Consider the following 25,621-nt stretch of genomic DNA (forward strand, 5'->3'; position numbering starts at 1 on the left):
AATGTTCACCTCTTCGAAAATACCAATTGCCAAGTCCAAACATGATCATGTGAGTAATGGTTGGAAAGGTTTTGATGTAAGGAACAATTGTTATGTTGGGAAAAAATCCATTTGAAGTGTGGAAATTTATGAAATTTGAGTTTGAAGTGTGATGTGCAAAACATGTCAATGCAAGGTTTCTAAATTTGGCCAATTTTCAAGCCCTTATGTTTTGATGATGCAAGCCTCAAATAGAAAAACCTCCAACATCAAAGTTGTAGATATTTCCAAGAAAATAAAAATAGACCTAAATTTTGCATCATTTGGATTTTTTATGAAAGAGTTATGGGCACTTGAAGTTGGACTTTTTTGCCTTTTAATGCCTTTGGTCAAAAAGGACCTATAATGTCTTGCATTATCACATGTATTCCTTTGAGATTTTGAAATTTTGCTCAACATAACATTTGAATTAGACATCTTACTCTTTCCAATGCATTTGATCCCACCTCAAAATCATAAAATATGAATGAGTTATGTCCTTGGGAAGCTGACCCAAAATTAGGGTTTCAGTCAAAATGACCTATAATGTATTGGAATGGGAGATGACCTTCCAAGCTTCAAAACAATTTTTGATGAACATGAAAGTTGTTCATATTTTCCTTAAGAACATGTTTTCTTTTGGAACCATCTCCATTTGACCAATACATAAAAAGTTAGCTCTCAGTGTATTTCAAAATAGTCAGATGAATTGACTGATCAACTTCTCAAGTCCATGACTCATATCTTGATGAATTGATGATTGAGGACACTCAAATAAGTTCACATATGCATGAAATGATGAATTAAAGAACTTCCCTTGATTGTATTTGATCATGGGCTGAGGTTGATTCCAGAGCAAGGCATTGTGGTGCACAAATGAATTAGGGTTTCCTTGGGGAACAAATCTCAAACCCTTTGACTTGCTTTGATCAAAATGAGGAATTGAGATGCTAGGAAGGCATACTTGATGGATGAGAGCTTTGGGAACCATTACCATGCTTGCTATCATCTCCTCTTGGCCATATCATTGCACAAAAGATCTCCTGGAAGCTTTGACCTTGTGATTGCTCAAGCTACAAACAAAAGATGTTAGTGACATATTCTTGTGCTTTTGGTTAGTGAACAAAATGAGGAAAACAATGATATATAATTCAATTATGCTTGGTAATCTCAAACCACTCTCAAGAAGTCCCACCCAAAGGCAAAGGGAACCAAGATGCTAAGGATCCTTGAGGCAATGCAAATGCAATGTTATGATGCCATGAGGGATATTAGGGACAAAATTAGGGTCTTACAGATGCCCCTATTTAAGGTCATTCTAGTCGGAGAAGTGAAGGTTAAAATCTTCGTCTCGACGGGGTAGAATGGGCTTAAATAATAACAAAAAGATGAATTTTGGTCGCTAAAAGATCTCATGATGCAGATGTATGCATACAAAATAGTAAACTCTGTGGGGATATGTGTCCACAAAAGAAAAAGAAATCTGGAGAAACTAAAAATCCCAAAGGAGTAATACACTCACTAGGGAGACAAAGACTCTGGGGGAGTAAAGGGTAAAAATGCGTGAGCGGGTCACGACTTGCGACTTGTTGAGAGACACAGAGAGAATCCATGAAATAAATCAATGGAAGAACTCGAGCTGACTCGAAGGTGCATGTATTGGGGAATATGCCAATACAGCCAAAAATTATCCGCGACGGATACTTCGGATGAAAATCCGGACTCAGGTGGGGATGTCCACAAGGGACTCAACTGAGGGAGATCCCAACGGAAAATCTCCTGGGGAAGCAACGGGATGAGGTATTACCGGTTACTGGGTAATAAGCTCAAAAAGACGTGTGATCTGAACACCGGTATAAGGGTGAGAGAATAACATGCTCGGGAAGAATGAGTATCTAAGACCGGTATAAGGGTGAGAGATATCAATCAACCAAATCATCTGAGGAAGACCTAAAAGGTATATTTCAACTCAGGAAAATCTGACTCCACAGGGGACAAAAAGTCATAATAGGGAGCAGAAGGAAGGAACACCAGGGATGCCGGTTACTGGGCATATAATAGGTGACCAACCAAAGCGTGAATTGGGGAATATTCCCAAAACACTCATCATCCGAAAAGAGGGCAACAAGCAAACTCGATTATGGGATGGACATTCGATTCCAAAACAGGGATACGAATATTACTCAACTGGGGAAGAACAAAAGGCTTCGACCAAAGAGTGCATGAGATATATTATCTATTACCGTCAGAACATAAATAATATACTCGCATGGAAGATTATCCACAACCGGTTACATGGTTAATAAAGGATAGATCGACCGACAGAGACAGGCCTCGGGATACCGAAACTAGGTATATAATGATGACCATTCAAGGGGAGCAACCAACATTACCGACAACCGGTAAATGAAAGATGACTTGTTGGGGATAAACTGCCTAATCAGAGCAATTATCCAAAATAACGAGGGAATATCACCACCAAATATTGGATAATGATAACCGTCAAGGAGGGGATTACATCTACCGGATACTGGGTAGAAAACCACGGAAGAGTAACCGTCATCAACTAGGATGAACGAAAAGGTTAACTCTGCAAAGGGGAGCACAATAGGGTTTACAACTACCGGTATAAGGGTAGAAAACCACAGACTCCGCCGGGGATAAGATGAATGATTACTGATTACTGAGAAATTATTCATTTATACCACGGGGAAACACAGGAAACAGTCTCAAGAGGCCAATTTAGGATCAAACCAAAGAGGCAAACTGAATCAAGACTCGTCCTAGTGAGGATATAACTCAATAGGGGAACCCATCCCAATATATGTGTTGGGAGGAAGCGAAAACAAACCGTCTTCCACGAGGATATAACTCAGTGGGGAGTGCAGAAGGAAAGATAAACACTTTCTACTTAATGGGATGACTCTACATTAAGGGATCAGACACTGATATCTGCTTGGAAAATGCATTACCAACTAGCAGGGAATAACAAACAAAGATACATGACAAAGAATGCAATATGAATATCCGAATGTTTGAAAATTATATGCACGCATGCATGATTTATTTATGATGAATGCTGACAGACAGACATTTCTAACACAAACAGGCTCCAAGGATAAGCACACAAACATCCGGTACTACATCTCAAGAGAGAAAGCCAGGTTCACCGAAGAGTATTCAATCTTCCGGGGATCAGAGATACCGGGAAGTAACAAAATCTCTGTAGGGGATGAATCATCAGTCAATCCGGCTGGGGACAGGAGTTTATTGCATAGATAAAATCTGCCGCCTAAGAAACTCTACTGGGGAATCCATCCAAGGGATAAAGGGATTCTGGGGATCAACCACCAAGTACCGTACCAACCAAGGAAATCACATCGGCTGAGGAGGAAAGGCCGCTACTCCGTTAAAGGGGAGAGTGGTGAATATCTCATCAAGCATTCCACTCAGGGCTCCGGAGGAAGAAGATACAGTCACGCCAGGAATATGAACAAATGTCTTACCCTGTTGGAGATCATACTATCCTTGGGAGAGCACTGAGGATCTCCTAAGTATCCTTTTGTCATTGTGAATGTTCACTTTGTTTAAAACAAGTTATGAAAAATTCGATTATTCAAAACAATGATATTTTCTCAATTAAAGCATGCAAAACATTTGTCGAATAGAAACAAATAAGAGTGCAAACAATTGGACAAAAGGCTCAAATTTATTTGATGGAATGGTAGTCTGCAAATGGCAAGACTCCATAGATCTATAGAAGTTTGAAATTGGTGATATATATTGGAAAAGGGCTACATTGAACATGATGACCATTTCTCCACCAATTCTGAATTCAATGTATTCGAAGCTTCGGTTGATGACGAATGAGAAAGAATCTCCGACGGATGACAGTTGTAGAACAAAGCCTTGTCAGGATGCAGTTACTTGCCAGATCCCTAATTTTTTTGCCTAGATTTCCCCAGGATGAGGTACTCAATCTAGCGGGATACATATATTCATTTTTTTTATGTCTCTAACGTTTGCCTGGATCGCCCTTTCGGGTTTTCAATCCACCGAGACGCTCATTTTTGCCTAAGCCGCCCTTTCGAGTTTTCAACTTAGCGAGTGTTGAAAGTATATTTCGTGTCGGGTTTTTGTTATCGTATCCACAGGGATTGTAAGATATCACCGCCGTTCGATGGTTGTATTAATCTTAGCTCAATGTAACAATAGGGTTTTGGTTTTAATCAAGTTATCTTGCATAAAAAGTAATAAATTGCGGTAAAAGTTTTGGTTTGAATAAATGAGAAATATTGCCAAAGTTAGGTTTCAATGATCACTTTGCATGTATTTGCTCGGTCAACAATCTTATAAACTCCTTTAGATGATAAATCATTTCACAAAGTCCTCTCATTATGTTTCTCTCGAACACACATTGTGAGTTTTGCCATTTTGATCCATTGTTTCTCTCGAACACAATCTATCAAAATGACAACTTTTTGGTTCAACCTTATGGTGAACAAAATCATTCATTACTATCTCTAGCTAACAAACAAGTTTGGATGAAAACCTAGGTCAAGAGTCGGTAAACATCTCTCGATCATAAACCAACACAAAGAGTTTTAAATAGAAACAAAGTTTTCATCATATATTTACCATTAAAGAGTTTACATATGAGGATCCTTACATTTACACACAAAGCTAGTAATCACCTACATCTAACCTTGACAAATGGATGACTTAGCTACTCATTTTCACTATTTTTCTTCCAAGCAAGCATTCATTTTCATTCTTTCTATTTTTGTTCTTTTCTATCACATCAAATATACAAAACAGATGTTTTTTTTTCTTCTATATTTTCTATACATATATTTTTCTATGCTTGCTCGGTTTTTCTTTTCTTTTTCAAGAGTTGTGGTACTTACCGATTCTTTTTCGTTCTCCCCAACTTATTTCTTACTCACCCTAAGTGAATGCTCTTAACTTTTTACGGCAAAAGAACAATAATCAAGATTTCCCGGGTTGTAAAAAAAGATTTTTGAGATCTCGCTTTATTTCAAGCCGAGATTCAACTGTTTAAGCTCAAAGGGGTTAACAAATACTCTCTCTGCTCACAGGTAAGTTGTTTTTGGATGTAGTTGTGCTCAAAAGAAAACAAGTGCCTTGATCATTTCTAATTGCTTCCACAATTTCACAATAATAAAAGACAAAGCATGAATCTCATGAATCAACAAAACTTATTAGAATCCAGCATTTAAGTGTACAATGGAGGTTTCCTCACAATTTGTGGTTTTAAGTTCTAGATGAAACATTCATTCAATTATGTTGCAAAAAGACAATATTCAATTTACCAAAAAGAGTAAAGTTCCTAATGCATTCTAAAATTCTAGCCGAAGGTAACCATGTACCTTAGCCTCATTCACTTGTTTATTCTTATCATTGCCATCCAAGCTCGGATGCACCTTCATTGGGTACTTCTTGAGGAGCAACCAATCTAGAAGGGTTTGCCACTCAATCAACCAAAAATTTATTAAACACACAAAATTAAAAACATAAATAAATAACATTAACTGAAAATATAAATTTGTTCATGGGGGACAAAACACCCCAATAGTACAACATCAAAATCAAGATACAAAATTCGAAAATACAAATAGAAATGACATAAAAACTGAAAAAATACAAAAACTTAACCCACTAAGGGCTCAGGACTCCTCCTCGCTACCGGCCTCAGAACCGGTAGCCTCATCATCAACATCATCATCATCATCATCATCAGCATCAGCGCCCACCCCCTCACTATACACAGGCCTGTCCACAGGCCAGTTGGCGTTAAGCAGAAACTGCTCACGCGCCAACAATGCCTGAGCACCGGTGGGGTCATTCCCTCGCAGTTCTAACCTCTGCATACAGTTGTGCATATCTGTCATGGCTCTCTGGGATGCCGCCATCCACTCAAAACTGTAGTCGCACACAGCTCGGAGGTAGGGATCAAGTCCAGGAGTAGAAGTACTAGGACCATCAGAAGCCCTGGTACTCCCTGTAGCAGCACTGCCTCTAGCATTCTTCGCTCTACAATATTTGGCCACATACCGATCATCGATAGGTGACGGGATCCTTACCTGACCCCGAGACGGAAGTCTCACCCTTGCCTGAATGCATAAACTCATGATCAAACACGGGAAAGCTAGGGGACAATTAACACGAGCCCCCGACTTAAGCCCGCTCTCGACCACGGACTTCAGCTCATTTGCGATGATCCTCGCCACATCGATCTCGACGTTGGTGAGGATAGAATGGACCAAATGTGCCACTGAGATCGGCACTATAGAGGTGTGGGATTTAGGCTGGATGTTGGTCAAAACCAAGAGCAGTATCAGTTGAGCCATGGGAGTCATGTCCTCCCGGTGATACCTCATTGGAACCCCAGATGGGTTCAGCTCAACAGATTTCCCTGGTAAAAACAGGGCGGCAGTAATGGCAGGAACATCACGGTGAAGCCGTAGGTCTGTATGGTATGCGTCCTTCTCTTCAGCTCCCAGCTGGAGAGGTTCCCCAAGGATTCGGTTGATGGCATCCCGATCAAATGCAATTGGACGCCCGGCCACTTTAGATACCCAAGTAAAGGGCTCGTCGTCATCGGGCAGTGCGTTAGCATAAAGTTCCCGCACTGTAGCAATGTCGTAATGCTCTAAGGGATTAATCAACCGATCCCATTTCTTCGCGTCAATCAACCCGGCAAAATTTCTGTTCGTGCCCTGAGGGTTGATGACGAAACGCTTCTCTGGAAGAATTTTCCGCTTCTCCAGAGAAATGTATCTGGCGGCCTGCTTCGGGCCGACAAACTTATCTTGGTCAAACTGGATAGGCACGGTCCGGGAAGTAGTCGCTCCCTTTCTTTTCTTAGCCGCTCCAGACCTTGACTCCATCTGCAAAATATGAGAGGAAACAACACACACCAAACAAACAGATTAGACATCAAAGCATAATTTAAAAGACTGCCATGCTCGCTGCTGCTTCGCCTAGCGAAGTGGCAGCGAACGCTCGCCCCAGGCTCGCCTAGCGAGTGCTAGCGAACCTTACAGGTTTTGGGGTTTTTCAGCATGTTCAGATGGTTCTCCCCCAAAACTCATACTCAATTGGTTCCAACATCAGAACCTAATGATATATCAAGTAAATAATCGTTCTATGCTATTGGGGATTACCTATTTGCATACAAAACCTAAAAATCCCCAATTCCTAAACCTAAAATCCCAATTTGCAAAACCCTAAATACCACATGCAAAGCTAAAGTTTCCCATACTCCACTCATCCTAATTGCTATTCATATTGGAAATTTAGAATTCAAACAACAAGAAAAATGTAGTAGGGCAAACCTTAGTTACACGGATTCGGAAATGTGAAGAGAGTAGAGTTTGCAAATGACCGAATAGAGCAAGTGTTGGTGATAGAGATGCAAATGAGAGAGTGTGAAGAGCTTATCAAAAATTCCTCAGCAGAGCCGTACAGAAATTTTTTGAGTTTGGGGCAAAATGGTTGCCCTGCTGAGATTTAAATACATACTGTCATGCAGCACTCGCTGCTGCCTCGCCTAGCGAGCAGCTAGCGAACCTGCTTGCTACTGCCTCGCCTAGCGAGATGCTAGCGAGCATGACAGCAAGTGCTTTTTTCAAATGCAGCACTTGCAAGTTCATCCAGAACAGTTTTATCACAAGGTAACCCAACACAACACAACACAAAAACAGTAAATACTTACAATGTTGGGGTGCCTCCCAACAAGCGCTTGTTTAACGTCGGCTAAGCTCGACGGTGCGATGCTCACAGAGGAGCATCGAGCGGTAGAGCACAGCTCTCGCGATCCACATGACCGCCAAGATAAATTTTCAATCGTTGGCCATTCACTGTCCAACTATCTTTCTGGTCTATGTCTTCAATGACAATAGCCCCATATTCCTTTACTTCTTTCACCCGAAATGGCCCCGACCATTTTGATTTCAACTTCCCGGGAAACAATTTCAACCGGGAGTTGAACAATAGGACCAATTGTCCGGGCACAAATTCTTTGTTACGGAGCTTCTTGTCGTGATACTTCTTTGCCTTTTCCTTGTACAACCAACTTGAGTGGTATGCGGCATTGCGCATCTCCTCCAACTCCAGTAGTTGCACTTTCCTTTTGTTACTGGCCAACTCATGTTCAAAATTTAAAAACTTTAGGGCCCACAAGGCCTTGTGCTCCAATTCAACCGGCAAATGGCAAGTTTTACCAAATACCAATTGAAAGGGAGTTAGGCCAATTGGAGCTTTAAAGGCCGTACGGTAGGCCCATAATGCTTCGTCCAATTTTTGGGACCACTCCTTTTTTGAATTAGACACGGTTTTTTCGAGGATTCTCTTAATCTCTCGATTAGAGACCTCAGCTTGCCCGTTAGCCTGAGGGTGATACGGAGTTGTCACCCTATGCGATACACCGTAATGTTTTAAAATAGTTTCCAAAGGTGCATTACAAAAGTGTGACCCTCCGTCACTTATCAACACTCGGGGGGTTCCGAAACGGGAGAATATGTTTTTCTTCAAAAATTTTATCACCGTTTTGGCATCCGCCCGAGGTGAGGCAATCGCCTCAACCCACTTAGAGACATAATCGACAGCGACAAGCATGTACTCATTCCCATAAGAGGGTGGGAAAGGTCCTACGAAATCTATGCCCCAACAATCAAATACTTCCACTTCCTGGATATTTTGGAGAGGCATCTCATCTCTCTTACCTATCCCACCGCTTCTTTGGCAACTGTCACAACTTTGCGCATGGGTATGTGCGTCTTTGAAAATAGTTGGCCAATAAAATCCCGATTGAAGAATTTTAGTGGCCGTTCTAACCCCATTATAATGTCCGCCATAAGGCGAGTTGTGACAATGCCAAAGGATGCTCTGGGCTTCATCACCATTTACGCATCTCCTTAATAGGTTATCACTACCCAACTTAAACAAGTATGGGTCATCCCAAACATAATACTTCGCATCCGAAAGGAACTTCCTTTTTTGGTTCGAAGTTAGGTCGGCAGGCACAAAACCACTAGCCTTGTGGTTCGCAAAGTCTGCAAACCACGGCCTAACTTGAACTTTAAACAGTTTTTCATCAGGAAATTCTTCCCGGATTTCCTTTTCAGATGCGGTAACCTCCACATTCACTAAGAGGGATAAATGATCCGCTACCAAGTTTTCCGACCCCTTCTTGTCTTTGATTTCTACATCGAATTCTTGTAACAAGAGGATCCAACGGATGAGCCTTTGCTTCGAATCCGGTTTGGTTAGCAGATATTTAATCGCCGCGTGGTCGGTGTACACAACGACTTTAGACCCTATAAGATAAGACCTAAACTTTTCTAGCGCATACACTATTGCAAGTAGTTCTTTTTCCGTTGTGGCATAATTTATTTGAGCCTCGTTAAGAACCTTACTCGCATAATGTATCGCATGGAAAGTTTTGTCTTTTCTTTGGCCAAGTACCGCTCCAACAGCATAGTCACTCGCGTCACACATTAGTTCAAAATTTTCATTCCAATCGGGAGCGACTATTATTGGAGCGGTAACCAATTTTTCTTTTAAAACCTCAAAAGCTTGCAAACAATCTTCGGTGAAGAGAAATACCTGGTCCTTGGCGAGCAAATTGCTCAAAGGCTTAGCCACCTTTGATAAGTCCTTGATAAAGCGCCGGTAGAACCCGGCGTGCCCCAAAAAGCTACGGATGCCCTTCACATTCACCGGAGGGGGTAATTTTTCAATCACTTCAACCTTAGCTCTATCCACTTCAAGCCCCCTTCTAGAGACTTTGTGGCCTAGCACGATCCCCTCGGTCACCATGAAGTGACACTTCTCCCAATTAAGCACCAAATTGGTCTTCACACATCTTTCCAACACCGTCTTCAAATTTGCCAAGCATAGACTAAACGTCCCACCAAATACCGAGAAGTCATCCATGAAGACTTCCATTATTTTCTCTATCAGATCGGCAAAAATGGCTTGGACACATCGTTGGAAGGTCGCCGGTGCATTGCACAGCCCAAAGGGCATTTTTCGGTATGCGAACACTCCAAATGGACACGTGAAAGCCGTCTTCTCATGATCAACCGGGTCAACCGCAATTTGGTTGTACCCGGAGTAGCCGTCCAAAAAACAATAGTATTGTTGGCCCGATAGTCTTTCGAGCATTTGATCCATAAATGGGAGTGGAAAATGGTCCTTTCGAGTCGCGGTATTCAACCGTCTATAATCTATACACATTCTCCACCCCGTTGCAACTTTAGTGGGGATCAATTCATCCTTTTCATTCCGGATTACGGTAATTCCACCCTTCTTCGGAACCACGTGCACTGGACTAACCCATGGACTATCCGAGATCGGGTAAATCATTCCCGCATCCAATAGCTTCACCACTTCCTTTCTTACAACCTCCTTCATCGTAGGATTTAAGCGTCGTTGTGGTTGAGCCACCGGCTTAAAATCTTCCTCCATCAAAATCTTATGCATACAATAGGATGGACTAATTCCTTTTAGATCGGAAAGAGTCCAACCCATTGCTTCTTGATTTGTTTTTAGCACAACGATTAGACGGGCTTCTTCTTCGTTTGTCAAAAGGTTGCTTATGATGACCGGCTTTGCCTCGGTCTCATCTAGGAACACATATTTCAAAGTAGAGGGTAGCACTTTCAATTTAATTGGCGCTGTTTCGTCAATAACCTCCTTTTTCAAGTTTTCCTCCTCTACTTCCCATGGTTGTAGGTCGTCTAAACTATCAAGTTCCTTTAAGCATTCCTCAAGAGCTAGCTCTTCTTCAACAGTGAAAACCTCCAATGAGTCGTCAAGAGCTAACTCCATAGGAGATATCTCATGAATATGCTTTGAAACCTCCATAATAGCGTCTTCGATCACATCGATGCGGAAGCTATCATTTCTATCTTTTGAATGCTTCATTGCCTCGAATAGATCGAATGTCACTTCCTCATTTTGAACTCTCACCTTCATTAAACCGTCATCAACATCTATCATCATTCGCGCGGTCTTCATGAACGGTCGGCCCAAGATGAGCGGAGCATCATCATCTTCCTCCATATCAATAACAATAAAATCAACCGGGAAAAAGAATTTGTCGACCTTCACCAAAACATCTTGGGCTACGCCATGAGGATGGGTCGTCGACTTATCCGCCAATTGCAACGTCATTCGGATGGACTTAATCTCAATGTTGCCAAGCCTCTTGATAATTGACAAAGGTATAAGATTAATGCTCGACCCCAAGTCAATAAGTCCTTTCCCGACATAAACGTCACCAATTTTAACCGGCAATGTAACTCTTCCCGGATCAACCTCTTTCTTAGGAAGCGTCCTTTGAATAATGGCACTACAGCTCGCATCAAGGACGATGGTCTCCGGTTCTGTATACCTCCGCTTTTTGGTTAGTATGTCCTTCATGAATTTGGCATACTTGGGCATTTGTTCCAAGGCTTCGGCAAACGGAATGTTGATTTGCAACTGTTTAAAAATATCCATGACCGGGCGTAATGCCGTTCATTCTCCCTTTTGGAAGGAGCATGAGGATAAGGAAGGTTTTGGATAGGAGTAGCGCTCACTACCTCCTTTCCCTTTGCAATTCTAGCACTCTTCCATCTAGGCTTTTTCACTACCTCCCTTATTACCTCATCACTTGTATTTTTCCCCATCTCCACACATTTTTCTTTTTCAACTTCACCATTATTTTTATTCTTTTCAACTTCTTCTCCCTCACTCCACTCTCCTACTTCACCATCAACATTTTCCTCCGATATTCCCTCCTCAATTTCTTTCTCTTTCTCTCTTTGTTCACTCTCAACTCTTTTTTCATTCTCACTACCCAACTCCCTCCCACTTCTCGTCATGATCGCCTTACAATGTGCATTAGGATTTGTTTGCGTGTTTGCCGAAAAGGAAGGACCGATTTGTTGTTCCGCGAGTTGCTTAGCAAGTTGCCCAACTTGAGTCTCGAGATTTTTTATGGCCGCGTCATTGCTCTTTTGGTTAGCCATTGACATTTGCATGAATTGCGTCAATGTCTCTTCCAATTTAGAAGAGACGACCGACGGTTGTTGAGGTTGAGGTTGATAAGGATTTTGGGGAGGGTTTTGACGGCTAGAAGAACCACCTCCATAACCTTGGTTATGATAATAGTTGCTTCTAGGTTGGAACCCTTGGTTCCCTTGGAATTGTTGTTGTTGATTTTGAGGGTGCGGTTGATAAGGTTGTTGTTGTTGTTGTTGTTGTTGTCTCGGTTGATAGTCCCGTTGATTGGCCATGTAGTTTACTTCGTCAAAACCGGGAGGTGGACAAAATCCGGTGTCATGTTCACCTTTACAAAGTTCACAACAAGCTATTTGTTTAGCTTTTGACGGTTCTCTTAACTCTTTGATTTGTTGCGTTAAGAGTTCCACTTGTTGTGAGATGAGCTTGTTTTGGGCAAGGATGGCATCGTTCGTCCCTAGCTCAAGCACTCCCGCCTTATTCAAAGAATTTCCTCGACTTTGACTCTGAAGATTATTCAAAGCCATTCGATTTATAATGTTCGTGGCTTCTTCGGCACTTTTTGACAACAAAGAGCCACCCGAGGTAGCATCCAACAACGTTTTGCAGTTTGGTTGAAGTCCATTTCTGAAGATATGGATTTGAGTCATTTCATCAAATCCATGCCCTTTACATTTCCGAAGCATGGACTTGAATCTTTCCCACGCTTCATTCAAAGATTCACTGGTTCCTTGTGAAAACACCGAGATGGCCGTCTTGGATTCCATGAACCGGTTATGGGAGAAGAATCTTTCGATGAATTTCTCTTCTAACACGTTCCAGTCTGTCATTACGGCTGGTGTTTGATCTAGGTACCAATCCTTTGCTTTACCGAGCAAAGCGTGGGGAAATAATCGTCTGAACAACGGAAGCTCTTGAGCCTGATCCACTCCGGCAGCCAATGCTATCTCATAAAATTTTGTGAGAAAAGCAAATGGGTCTTCATGGTCCATTCCGGTGAATGGACTTCCATATAATAGATTTAGAGTTCCCGTTTTCATCTCAGCTTGCCTTCCGGTGTGGTTGGCAAACTGAGCGGTGTTCCTTGGACTATTGATGCATGGAGTAGAAATAGGTGGTGGTGGTTGTGGCTCCATGTTTGGTATGAATGGTGGTGGATTTGTGGTTGAAGAACTTTCTCCTTGCTCTTGGCGTTGTCTAGCCTGTTGCCTCCTACGTCTCGTTTTGCTATTGAGCCTCCTTGCGGTTCTCTCGATCTCAGGATCAAAAAGAAGTTCGTCCACAGGGATTTGCCCTCGCATAAAACGTAAGCTGCACACTAAACCAAACAAATTACAAGCACAAGTCAAAAATTCACAAGCTAAAACTTAAACAACCATTGCGATGCTCGCAATATCAATTTACAATCCCCGGCAACGGCGCCATTTTGTTGAAAGTATATTTCGTGTCGGGTTTTTGTTATCGTATCCACAGGGATTGTAAGATATCACCACCGTTCGATGGTTGTATTAATCTTAGCTCAATGTAACAATAGGGTTTTGGTTTTAATCAAGTTATCTTGCATAAAAAGTAATAAATTGCGGTAAAAGTTTTGGTTTGAATAAATGAGAAATATTGCCAAAGTTAGGTTTCAATGATCACTTTGCATGTATTTGCTCGGTCAACAATCTTATAAACTCCTTTAGATGATAAATCATTTCACAAAGTCCTCTCAATATGTTTCTCTCGAACACACATTGTGAGTTTTGCCATTTTGATCCATTGTTTCTCTCGAACACAATCTATCAAAATGACAACTTTTTGGTTCAACCTTATGGTGAACAAAATCATTCATTACTATCTCTAGCTAACAAACAAGTTTGGATGAAAACCTAGGTCAAGAGTCGGTAAACATCTCTCGATCATAAACCAACACAAAGAGTTTTAAATAGAAACAAAGTTTTCATCATATATTTACCATTAAAGAGTTTACATATGAGGATCCTTACATTTACACACAAAGCTAGTAATCACCTACATCTAACCTTGACAAATGGATGACTTAGCTACTCATTTTCATGGTAGCTTGGTCGGCAAGTAAGGAAAGAAGGTTGATCAACATCCAAGTCGGATAATCGAAGTTGGATGGGAATCCACCTTCTTTTTGTAGAAGATGGTTCTAAGATGAAGAGAAATGAAAATTAGGGCATAAAAGATCCCCTAGAACAATGCTGTAAAATATCTCTCCAAAGTACAAAAGTGGAAAAAGTTGGTAAAAATGAGGTATGGTGCTCAAAAGTGGCACCTGCTACTTATAGACCTCTGCTGGGCTGTCATGCTCGCTAGGCGAGCAGAATGGCTCGCCTAGCGAGGGTCTAATATGGGCACATAAGGCACCTGCGCCCAGAGAAACAGGGTCTGCTGAACTGTCATGTTCGCCTAGCGAACATACCTTCGCCTAGCGAAGGACACGCTTCAACCTTCGCCCCAGCGAGGTGGAGAGGTTTTGCTACTGGAATGCTCGCTGGGGACTCGCTAGAGCTTCGCCTAGCGAGTGAGTGCTGGCTGCGCTTTTCACCAAAACAGAACGAACTCGCTACCACCTTCGCTGTCAGCTCGCCTGGCGAATTTATTGACAATTTACTGGAGCTTTTCGCTTGGCGCTCGCCTAGCGAACCAGTGCTTCGCCACAGCCCTCGCCTAGCGAGCAGGCTGATGAATGCTTGTTTGCTTTGGTTCCTTTGCCAACTTTCTTGTGTCTTCAATTTCAATTATTTCATGCCTTCTTTCTGCACAATAACACACAAATCAAGGGCACCAAGCTTGTTTATCAATGTAATGCATTTCATCAAAAACCAAGGTGATTTTGACAATTTTAGCAGGGAAATAGAGTGAAAGATGCCCACATATGATAGCTCAAATAAGCACTTTTGGGCATCTAACAGCGAGCTATTCTGTTTTTATTTTTAGGCGAAGTATTTCTTGACTACATCTGAATTCACAGGACGAGTGAAATCCTCCCCATCCATAGTTGTAAGTATCAAAGCACCGCCTGAAAAGGCTCTCTTAACAACATATGGACCTTCATAGTTTGGAGTCCACTTGCCCCTGGAATCGGGCGCGAAAGACAAGACTTTTTTGAGCACAAGGTCACCTTCTCGGAACACACGAGGCTTGACCTTCTTATCAAAAGCTTTATTCATTCTCTGTTGATATAACTGATCATGGCACATGGTAGTCAATCGCTTTTCTTCTATCAAATTCAGCTGGTCATAACGACTCTGAACCCATTCAGCATCAGTCAACTTGGCCTCCATCAAGACCTTCATTGATGGGATCTCCACCTCTACTGGGAGTACCGCCTCCATGCCATAGACAAGAGAGAACGGGGTTGCCCCTGTTGAAGTGCGGACAGACGTACGATATCCATGCAAAGCAAATGGCAACATTTCATGCCAATCTTTGTATGTGACAACCATCTTCTGGATAATCTTCTTGATATTCTTATTAGCAGCTTCAACAGCCCCATTCATCTTAGGTCTGTAAGGAGAAGAATTATGATGCGCGATCTTGAACTCACTACACAGCTCTTGCATCATTTTGTTGTTCAAGTTAGATCCATTATCAGTAATGATCTTATCTGGCACACCATAACGATATATAAGTTGATTCTTGATAAACTTCACGACCACCTGCCTGGTCACATTTGCATATGATGCCGCTTCAACCCACTTGGTGAAGTAATCAATTGCTACGAGAATAAATCTGTGTCCGTTGGACGCTTTCGGTTCTATCATGCCAATCATGTCAATTCCCCACATGGAGAAAGGCCAAGGTGATGAGATCACATTCAAAAGTGTCGGGGGAATATGGATCTTATCCGTATAAGTCTAACACTTGTGGCATTTCTTCACATATTTGCAGCAGTCAGACTCCATTGTCAGCCAATAGTAGCCTGCTCTCAACATCTTTCTAGCCATGGCATGTCCATTGGAATGAGTACCAAATGAACCCTCATCGACCTCAGTCATCAACAGGTCTGCTTCGTGTCTATCCATGCATCTGAGCAGAACCATGTCAAAATTTCTCTTATAGAGTACCTCGCCATTGAGGTAGAAACTGCCTGACAATCTCCTCAAAGTCTTTCTATCTTTCACAGATGCCCCAGGCGGATAAACCTGGTTCTGAAGGAAGCACTTGATATCATGATACCATGGCTCATCATCTTTCACTTCTTCTACTGCAAATACATGAGCTGGTCTGTCCAAGCGCGTCACGATGATATTGGGAATTTCATTCCAAAGTTTAACCACAATCATCGAAGCAAGTGTAGCAAGAGCATCTGCCATCCGATTCTCATCTCGAGGAATATGATGGAAGTCAACCTCAGTAAAGAACGTTGAAATCCTCCTCGCATAATCCCTATATGGAATGAGGCCAGGCTGATTCGTTTCCCATTCACCCTTAACCTGATTAACAACGAGGGCCGAATCACCATAAACATCAAGATGCTTGATCCTTAGATCAATGCATTCCTCCAAACCCGTAATACAAGCCTCATACTCAGCCATATTATTCGTGCATTTGAAAGTTAGCCTTGCTGTAAAAGGAATATGTGTGCCCTGAGGAGTAATAATCACTGCCCCAATACCATTTCCATACTGATTTACAGCGCCATCAAACACCATACTCCATCTGGAACCAGGCTCTGGCCCTTCATCGAGTGTAGGCTCATCACAATCTTTCATTTTCAAATACAGAATTTCCTCATCCGAAAAATCATACTGAACTGACTGATAATCCTCAATCGGCTGATGTGCCAAGTGGTCAGCCAAGATACTACCTTTAATAGCCTTTTGAGCTCGATACTCAATATCATACTCAGATAACAACATCTACCAACAGGAAATCCTCCCGGTTAAAGCAGGATTCTCGAAGATATACTTAATTGGATCCATTCTGGATATCAACCAAGTCGTATGATTTATCATATACTGGCGTAAGCGCTTAGCAGCCCAAGCCAAAGCACAGCATGTCTTCTCAAGCATCGAGTATCGAGACTCACAATTAGTGAACTTCTTGCTCAGGTAGTAGATGGCATATTCTTTCTTTCCTGATTTGTCTTGCTGACCAAGGACACAACCTATTGAATCTTCAAGAACAGTTAGATACATGATCAAAGGCCCCCTTCCACGGGTGGAGACAGGATCGGAGGTTCAAACAGATACTCTTTAATACTGTCAAAAGCTTTCTGGCAATCCTCGGCCCAATCATGGGACTGATCTTTCCGGAGGAGCTTGAATATCGGCACACATGTGGCAGTCATGTGGGATATGAATCTGGAAATATAATTCAAGCGGCCAAGAAAACCTCAGACTTACTTCTCAGTTTTGGGCGCAGGCATCTCTTGTATTGCTTTGACCTTTGCAGGATCAACCTCAATACCTCTTTCACTGACAATAAAGCCCAATAACTTGCCAGAACGGACTCCAAATATACACTTGTTGGGATTCAGACGAAGCTTGTACTTCCTCAAACGCTGAAAAAGCTTCAACAAGTGCTCTACATGTTCAACTTCCGTTCTTGACTTAGCAATCATATCATCAACATACACCTCAATCTCCTTGTGCATCATATCAGGAAACAAGGTGGTCATAGCCCGTTGATACGTGGCTTCGGCGTTCTTCAAACCGAAGGGCATCACTTGATAACAGAATGTTCCCCAAGGTGTGATGAATGTTGTCTTCTCCATATCCTCGGGTGCCATTTTGATCTGATTATATCCGGAAAATCCGTCCATAAATGAGAAGACATTGAACGTAGCTGTATTATCTACCAACATATCAATATGTGGTAGAGGGAAATCATCTTTTGGACTAGCTTTATTCAAGTCTCTATAGTCCACACACATCCGGACTTTTCCATCTTTCTTAGGCATGGGCACAATATTGGCCACCCATTGAGGATATGTAGAAGTCACCAGAAACCCTGCATCAATTTGCTTCTGAGCCTCCTCTTTGATCTTTACTGCCATATCAGGATGAGTTCTTCTGAGCTTCTGCTTCACAGGCACGCACTCAGGCTTCAAAGGTAGGAAATGTTGCACAATATCAGTATCTAGACCAGGCATGTCTTCATATGACCAGGCAAAGACGTCGACATATTCTCGTAGCAATTCAATCAACCCCTTCTTAACAGATTCTTCCAGGAGTGCCCCAATCTTCACTTCTCGCACACAATCCTCAGACCCCAAGTTGACTGTTTCCAGATTCTCGAGATGCGGCTGAATGATCTTCTCTTCATGCCATAGTAAACGGGTAATCTCATCAGGAATCTCTTCAACATCATTATGCAGATGAAAAGATTGATTTTATTCTATTTTTAAAGTTTTATGTGATCACCAATTTCATGCAAAAAGCAAAAGGGAAAATAATTGGAAAAACAAACATTTAACATGAATTTATTGAATGAAGATAACATTGTATTAATGCGCCAACAATGTCATCACTCCTCCTTTTGGCATGGGAGGAGGGTTTTTTAACACAATGAACATTACTTTGACTTATGGATTACTGTTGGAATATCCACAGCGATCCAATTATTGCAGATTCCCCCAGGGATGACAAAGTTTCCAGAATCCTCTTTGTCCTCTTCCAGAATGGCAGCAGCCTCCTCATCTTGATTGGTGTGGATGAACCCTCCACTCTTGAACAGCCCTTGTGTGTTGAACACCTCAGACGAATAACCTATGCCAGCCCGAGACTTGTTGTCTTCTAGCTGTAGCGGGGTATTCGTTACCGTTAGAGATATTGACTAAATCCAAGGTAAATCATACAAATCGAGTCGCCACCGCACTTCTATTTATCCAAAGGAATGGTTAGAAAGCGAACAAAAACCTAATAGTTTTTAACAAAAACTAGTAAAAGAAACAGAGATCTGGGTAAGGGGGTTGGTTATGTAATGGGAAGGGGTTAGGCACCCAAAACATCCTAGGTACTCCTAGGGAGCCCTTTTCATACTCGTTGTAAAGGTTATTGTCTTGTGAAAATTTTGTTTGTGCAAACATGATTGGAGAGATGAGGAAAGAATATACAAGTTTATTTAAATTTTGTATTTGGATGGATAAACCCATTGCCTACGTACCATCTTATAAAAAGATTAGGATCAAAACCTTGTAGTTCGGGGTAAAAATCTCAAAACAAGTTGGTGAATTGATTGGTCCAAAAGCCTTAAGGTCTTTTGTTATCAAAGGGAGAAAACTCAACCAAACCACAAATCCACCATGTGAGGATAGCTTCAACATGCTAGTGAGGGGTTAACCCTATAATAAGCATGGAAGACTCATTGTCCATCACTAAGGATATAGGTGAGTATTACATCTACCACAAAGACAACTTAAACCTAATAACTAAAGGTTATAGAAAATTTGATTAAGAAGGTGGCCATTGGAACCACAAAAAGAAATTTGAATGGGTTATATTTACCAATTAGAAATATATACAAAAATGGTCAAAGTTGACTTAAAGGTTCAATTCAAAATAAGTGTTATGAAAAGAAAGTTTGAAAATCAAAAGCATAAGGCTTAGGTTTCTAATGTTTGAAAACAATGGTTAAATGTTTAAACAAAAGGTTTTGGCTTGGGTTAGAATGGAGAGAAGAAGAAGAAGGGCTAAGTCCTAAGTGTCGCATCACGCGAAAAACCGGCGGGAAACAAGACACAACAGAGCCGCCACCGTGCGTTATTTATCCCAAATGAGGGAAAGGAAACGCTCAGAGTAAACCTGGAAAGAACATGGTCTCGCGACCAAAGAGAATGGGTTCGGGAGTCGGTTATGCGAAGGGAAGGTATTAGCACCCCTACGCATCCGTAGTACTCTACGGGATCCACGCACAATAGGTAGGAAAATTGGTTGCTAAACACTGCTCAAACACACACACACTGGCTGAAAGAGACAAAAGAAACTGACTGAAACTGACTCGGCAGGATGTCGCATCCTGGGCCTACTTAGTCTATCAGGCATAGACATCAGAGTCGAAGTAGTTCGGACTGGGGAAACGACACATGCTCGCTAGGATATCGCATCCTATGCATACGTATCTTCTCGGACGAGAGAAGAATCAGAGCATTCGTAGCTCGGCTGACACGCACACAAACAAACAAAGGCAAAGGCAAACGTGGAGCCTGAATGCCAATCACTGGACTTACATCAACATCCGAACCAAAACGCACTCAAGAAGGCAAACATAGAGCCCAAATGCCAATCACTGGACTTACATCAGCATCCGAACCAAACACACGCACACTGGAACCTAACTGCCACTCGATGGACTTACATCAGCTTCCAAGCACACAACAGGACAAAACAAAGACACAGGCGCCCGGAGAGATCTGCTCATCTCCTGCCTACGTACCTCATCTGGTATGAGGATCAGGGCGACGTAGTTCCCCTACAGAGGGATACAGGACTAGCCTAACCAGATAACAGAGGGAGACACAACTAGGGAGACTACGACTCGAGCCTAGATGTTATCATGCAAATCATCCCTAAGTTAAGGTTTCTGGCTAACTGGCACAGGGAGCCAGCCTATCCTAGTCATGACTTGCACAGGAAGCAAGCCACACACACACTTAACTTGCACAGGAAGCAAGCCAAGCAAAACCTAACTTGCACAGGAAGCAAGTCAAAACTAACCCTAACTTGCACAGGAAGCAAGTCAAACAAACATACAAGCACAGATAGCACACACTATACACAAGCAAGTGGATCAAACAAGGGTTAGGTTTTAGTCGAGGGGTCATATCAACCTCAACAAACAAACCTCTGGAACTGGGTGAATGTGCTCTTAACCTTGCCATTGAGGGGCTAAGGTGAAGCAGATGAAAGGTGAGTGAAGATAAGACTTCACAGCTCTTATCCCTGGCCTGGGAGAGCTTAAGACAAGAATGTGTGGGTTCAGAAAGTGGGAACCCTTCTACACATTTAAAACTGACTCAACTGTACAATTGTACAAGATCTTGGGTTTGTATCTGCAATGCATCAACACAGTGGTGTGAGCAAAGCAGATGACACACAGAATAGCAGGGGATAGATTGCATATCCCTTGGGTTCTGCCAATTGCCTCTTCACTTAGGAGGTCTTTGACTCTATGCAAGGACAAAGTAAACAATCACAAACATTGCCTCTTAAGGAGGACTTCAGACAGTTGCCTGGCCAAGTAACAGGCCAGGTCTTCCAGACTACATGAAGATAGAAAGGTATACCTCAATGCAAATTGCTTATCAAGCAAAGCAAAGAAAAGTTCACAAGGAACTAAAAGCAACTAAAGTACCTGAAATCAGTCAAGCACAGTTAGTATACAAGTCAAAGTTGAATCAGAATGAAACAGAGGTTAACAGTCAGCACAAACAGATAAATGTGCAATGCACAAAGTTCAAGGCATGTGAGCCAAGCAACCTACAAAACAAGCATGTTAGTCATGATAAACAAGCACACTCAATCAATTTGTATTGGTCTCATTGAAGCATTCGTGGCTTAACCTGAAAACATAAGCTCAAAGATGAGTAACAGGACCACTAGGACAAGCCTAGGGTCAAAAGAAAATGAGAAAGTCAAAACAGCAAATGACAAGTGTCCAAAATCATGTTCAAACAATCAAGAAGCAAGCCCAATTGGTTTCACATTCATACCAATCATCATCATCATTTCATGAACAAATTAGGTCAAGACATGGCATTTAGAAGCTCATAGAAGCCAACAGCAAAACTTAACTCAAAAGCAATCTCAAACATTTCCAAAAATCACCAAATAAATCATGATCAATCCTAACACATAACATGGTAAGCATGTCAAATTTCATCACATTTGGACAAGTGGAAGGCAGTCAATGAAAATCAGAAAGTCAAAGCAATTTTGAACATGCTCAAAGAAGTCAACCAAACATGCATCAACTTAGAAAAATCATAAATCAGAGATGGTGTATGATAAATGAATGGGACTAAAACCATGGCAAAGATGAGGATGTCTAGTTATCTCATGTAAAATTTCATGTCCATCTAATAAAGTATGAGAAATTCACAAATGAAATGGGAACATGTGTCACAAAAAGTCAACATATGACTAAACAGGGGAGAAAATCTCAAACAATTAGGAAATGCCACAAATAATTCCAAGAAAATTCACATGTAAACTAGACATACAAGAGTAGGTTCATGCAAAAAATCAGATCAATTGGAGGTCAAGAAGCATGGATACAAACATCAGCAAGTTGTACATCAATGGTGTGACACAAATTGTCACACCCTAATTCAAAAAATCATATCTCACAAACCAGCAATGATAAATTCACAAACTCTACACCAAAATCACCATGAGTGTGTCTAGTTTAAGCACAAAAAATTTGGGAGCCATTGGATAAAGTATCACCATTTCACAAATGTTTTGGCAAAGTGTACAAAAATTGGTCACATGTCACAAACCCTAGCACCATTTAAAATTCGACCATGCAAAAATTCTGGAAAATATATGACAAAAAACTAGAGATCAAGATGGACATGATGCAAAAATTCCCACTGAATTTGAAATTAAAATGAACAAGTTATGAATTTTGCAAAATGGATGATCAAAGTGAAATAATATGTGAAATTAAAATGAATTGTTTTTGAATTATTAATGGACCGGATGACATTTGTGTAATTTGGGAACTCACTTAACTAAACGGTGGCGTTTTGGGGCGACCAAGGAAATGTTCCTATTGGTGCATGCCTATACAGTGCCATGCTGCGTGTGAAATCAGAAAATCTGGGCATGGATGAAGAAACCCTAGGGTTTTCTGGGCACAGGATGAAGATCATCGTCCCCAAATCGTGCTACCAAATTTTTTTCCAGAATTACAAATTACATACACACAAATGCTCAGCATGGCATGGCAAACAAAGATCCAGCATCATTTTCATCAAAACATCACATATATCACGAATCGAACCAAAGAAGTTTTATCATCAAAACTTCAAAACAACATAACTTCAAAAATAATCAACCATTTTCGAAAACAAAAGCATCATGAAGCTCAGCATGGATAGACCTTTCTAAAGCATGTATCTATTTCAAGAAACAAGGAGGTCGAAATTTTACCAAAGTTAATGGACAGTGTTGATTCGGTTGTTATTTGGTCTTTAATGCTTGAAACAGTTGCTCCTTAAGGTCCCAAATGAAGAATGAGTGAAGAACTTTGGCTTGAAACAACTTGGTTTGGCTCTAAATAGCTTCTGCCATTAATGAAGCTCTTCCAAAACAGTCCATGAACATGGCTTTACAGCTGCAGAATGATGGTTGAAACAGGTTCACAATGTTGTATGGATGTTGTTTTAGGCAAGGCAATGCTCAGTTCTTTGAGAGTTTTTGACAGATTTTGGAAAAATGCCAAAATGAAGTTTTTAGAGAAAATGAGATGTTTCTGAGTTTTTGAGGCTGCAACTAGGGTTCACAATGACAGAAAATGATGTTAAGATCTGCTGTTTTTGTGGTACACATCATGGTCCATAAAAATGTGGGATGTAGTTGTTGAAAAATGTACTTTTCTTCCAATTTTCAAGCAAGTTAGCATGGGTGTATGTACTTGCACGAATTTGTCTTTGTAACATGACCAAAACCACATTTCTGAACTATTTCAATTGGCCAAATGGTTAGAAAATGATTATTTTGAAAAGTCAAAATTCAACTCACTTGAAATTAATTAAGGCAAGTTCAAAAATGGCATTTTGATTGGTGAAGTTTTGGGGAATGATGTTACATTTTTGGAAAGAGGGGATCAAATGTGACTTGTAGGAAAAAACCCCACCCAAATTGGCCAAATGGTTTGAGAGATATGGCCTTTTGAAGTTCAAAAATTTCTGAAAACGATTCGATCATAACTTGCCAACCATACATGGGAATTGAGTGTTCTTGGACTTTTTGGAAATGGGAGAACAAGATCTTCAACTTTCATGTTGGGAAAAAATTCATTTGAAGCTTGTATCATGATGTAAGTTTGAGGATCAAGACTTTCCATTTTTGGTAAGTTTCAGTTACAGGTCCAGTTTCCATTTTTGGAAATTTCTGATCTGGCTTCAAATTCTTCCATGATGGTGTTTGACATGATATATGAGGCCTATTTGGACATGAATGAGATCTCTCAAACCAAATCCAACCATCAAAACCATAAAATCAGCCACAGTTGACCAAGTTTGACTTTTTAGGGTTTCTGACTGACTGTGCATTGAATGATGACTTCTGAACATCCAATCCTTGACCAAAACACTTCAAATGGATCCCCAAGTCATGTGAACATGTTGGACCAACCCTAGGGCCTTGGCTCCTTGAGAATTGTGCTTGCTTGCTTGACTGACTGATCTCCTGACCAGTTTGACCTAATTTCTTGATTGGCTTGCACTTGAGGCAAATGGGACAATGCAATGCTATGCAATGGACCATGTTATGTTATGACCTAATATGAGAATGTATGTACAATGATAGGTGCAAATTTGAGGTGTTACAGCTGCCCCTATTCAATCAGCTGGGAACCCGAATGGATGAGAGCAACGGCTGTCAGACTTTCAGGGTAAACAGGGATTGAATACCAAAAGAACCGTAGAAATTTGCACCGACGGGATATGATACAAAAAAGAACCACGTCATTTACTGATGACGCCTGCAATTGACAACTTCAGAAAGGCGAAACCATTTACCGATGGTTAGAAACTGGAAACTTGATATTTACCGATATCAACTTCAGCAAGACCATTTACCGATGGCTGCTGGGAAACAACTCTGACGTAAAAGGAAGCAAGACCATTTACCAATGGTGGCTTCAAAGAAACTTGACATTTACCGATATCAACTTCAACTCGACCATTTACCGATGGCTACTGCAACTGGGGATCTGATATTTACCGATATCGAAGAAAACGGGGCCATTTACCGATGGCGGATAAAACTGGGCATTCAATATTTACCGATATCGAAGCATACGGGGCCATTTACCGATGGCGTCTCCACTTGAGGAGGAACAAAATCTTTGTGGTGTAATCAGACAAGACGTTTACTGACGACTCCTGGGGATCTTGATATTATCAACAAGGAAACAAAGCATGACCAGACATTTACCGATGACTGGGATGAGACTCGACGTTTACCGACATCGAAAGATGATGTTTACCGACATCCAAAAACGACCAGACATTTACCGATGACTGGGGAACACTTCACTAAGGAAAAAAAAACGAATATTTGCAACTGGAAACCAGTTAGGACGTTTACCGATGACTCTACTAGGGATTTCTAGCTGGGGATTATCAGACATTTTGCCGATGTCTGCAGAAAAGACTCGATGTTTACCGACATCGAAAGATGATGTTTACCGACATCAAAAAAATGACCAGACATTTACCGATGACTGGGGAGAATACCCGATGTTTACAGACACCGAAACAATGGTGTTTACCGACATTAAAAAAATGACCAGACATTTACCGATGACTGGGGAGAAAACCCGATGTTTACAGACACCGAAACAATGGTGTTTACCGACACCAAAAATGATGACCAGACATTTA

This window comes from Lathyrus oleraceus, chromosome 4, assembly GCF_024323335.1.
Source record: "Lathyrus oleraceus cultivar Zhongwan6 chromosome 4, CAAS_Psat_ZW6_1.0, whole genome shotgun sequence".
In the NCBI taxonomy this organism is placed as follows: domain Eukaryota; kingdom Viridiplantae; phylum Streptophyta; class Magnoliopsida; order Fabales; family Fabaceae; genus Lathyrus; species Lathyrus oleraceus.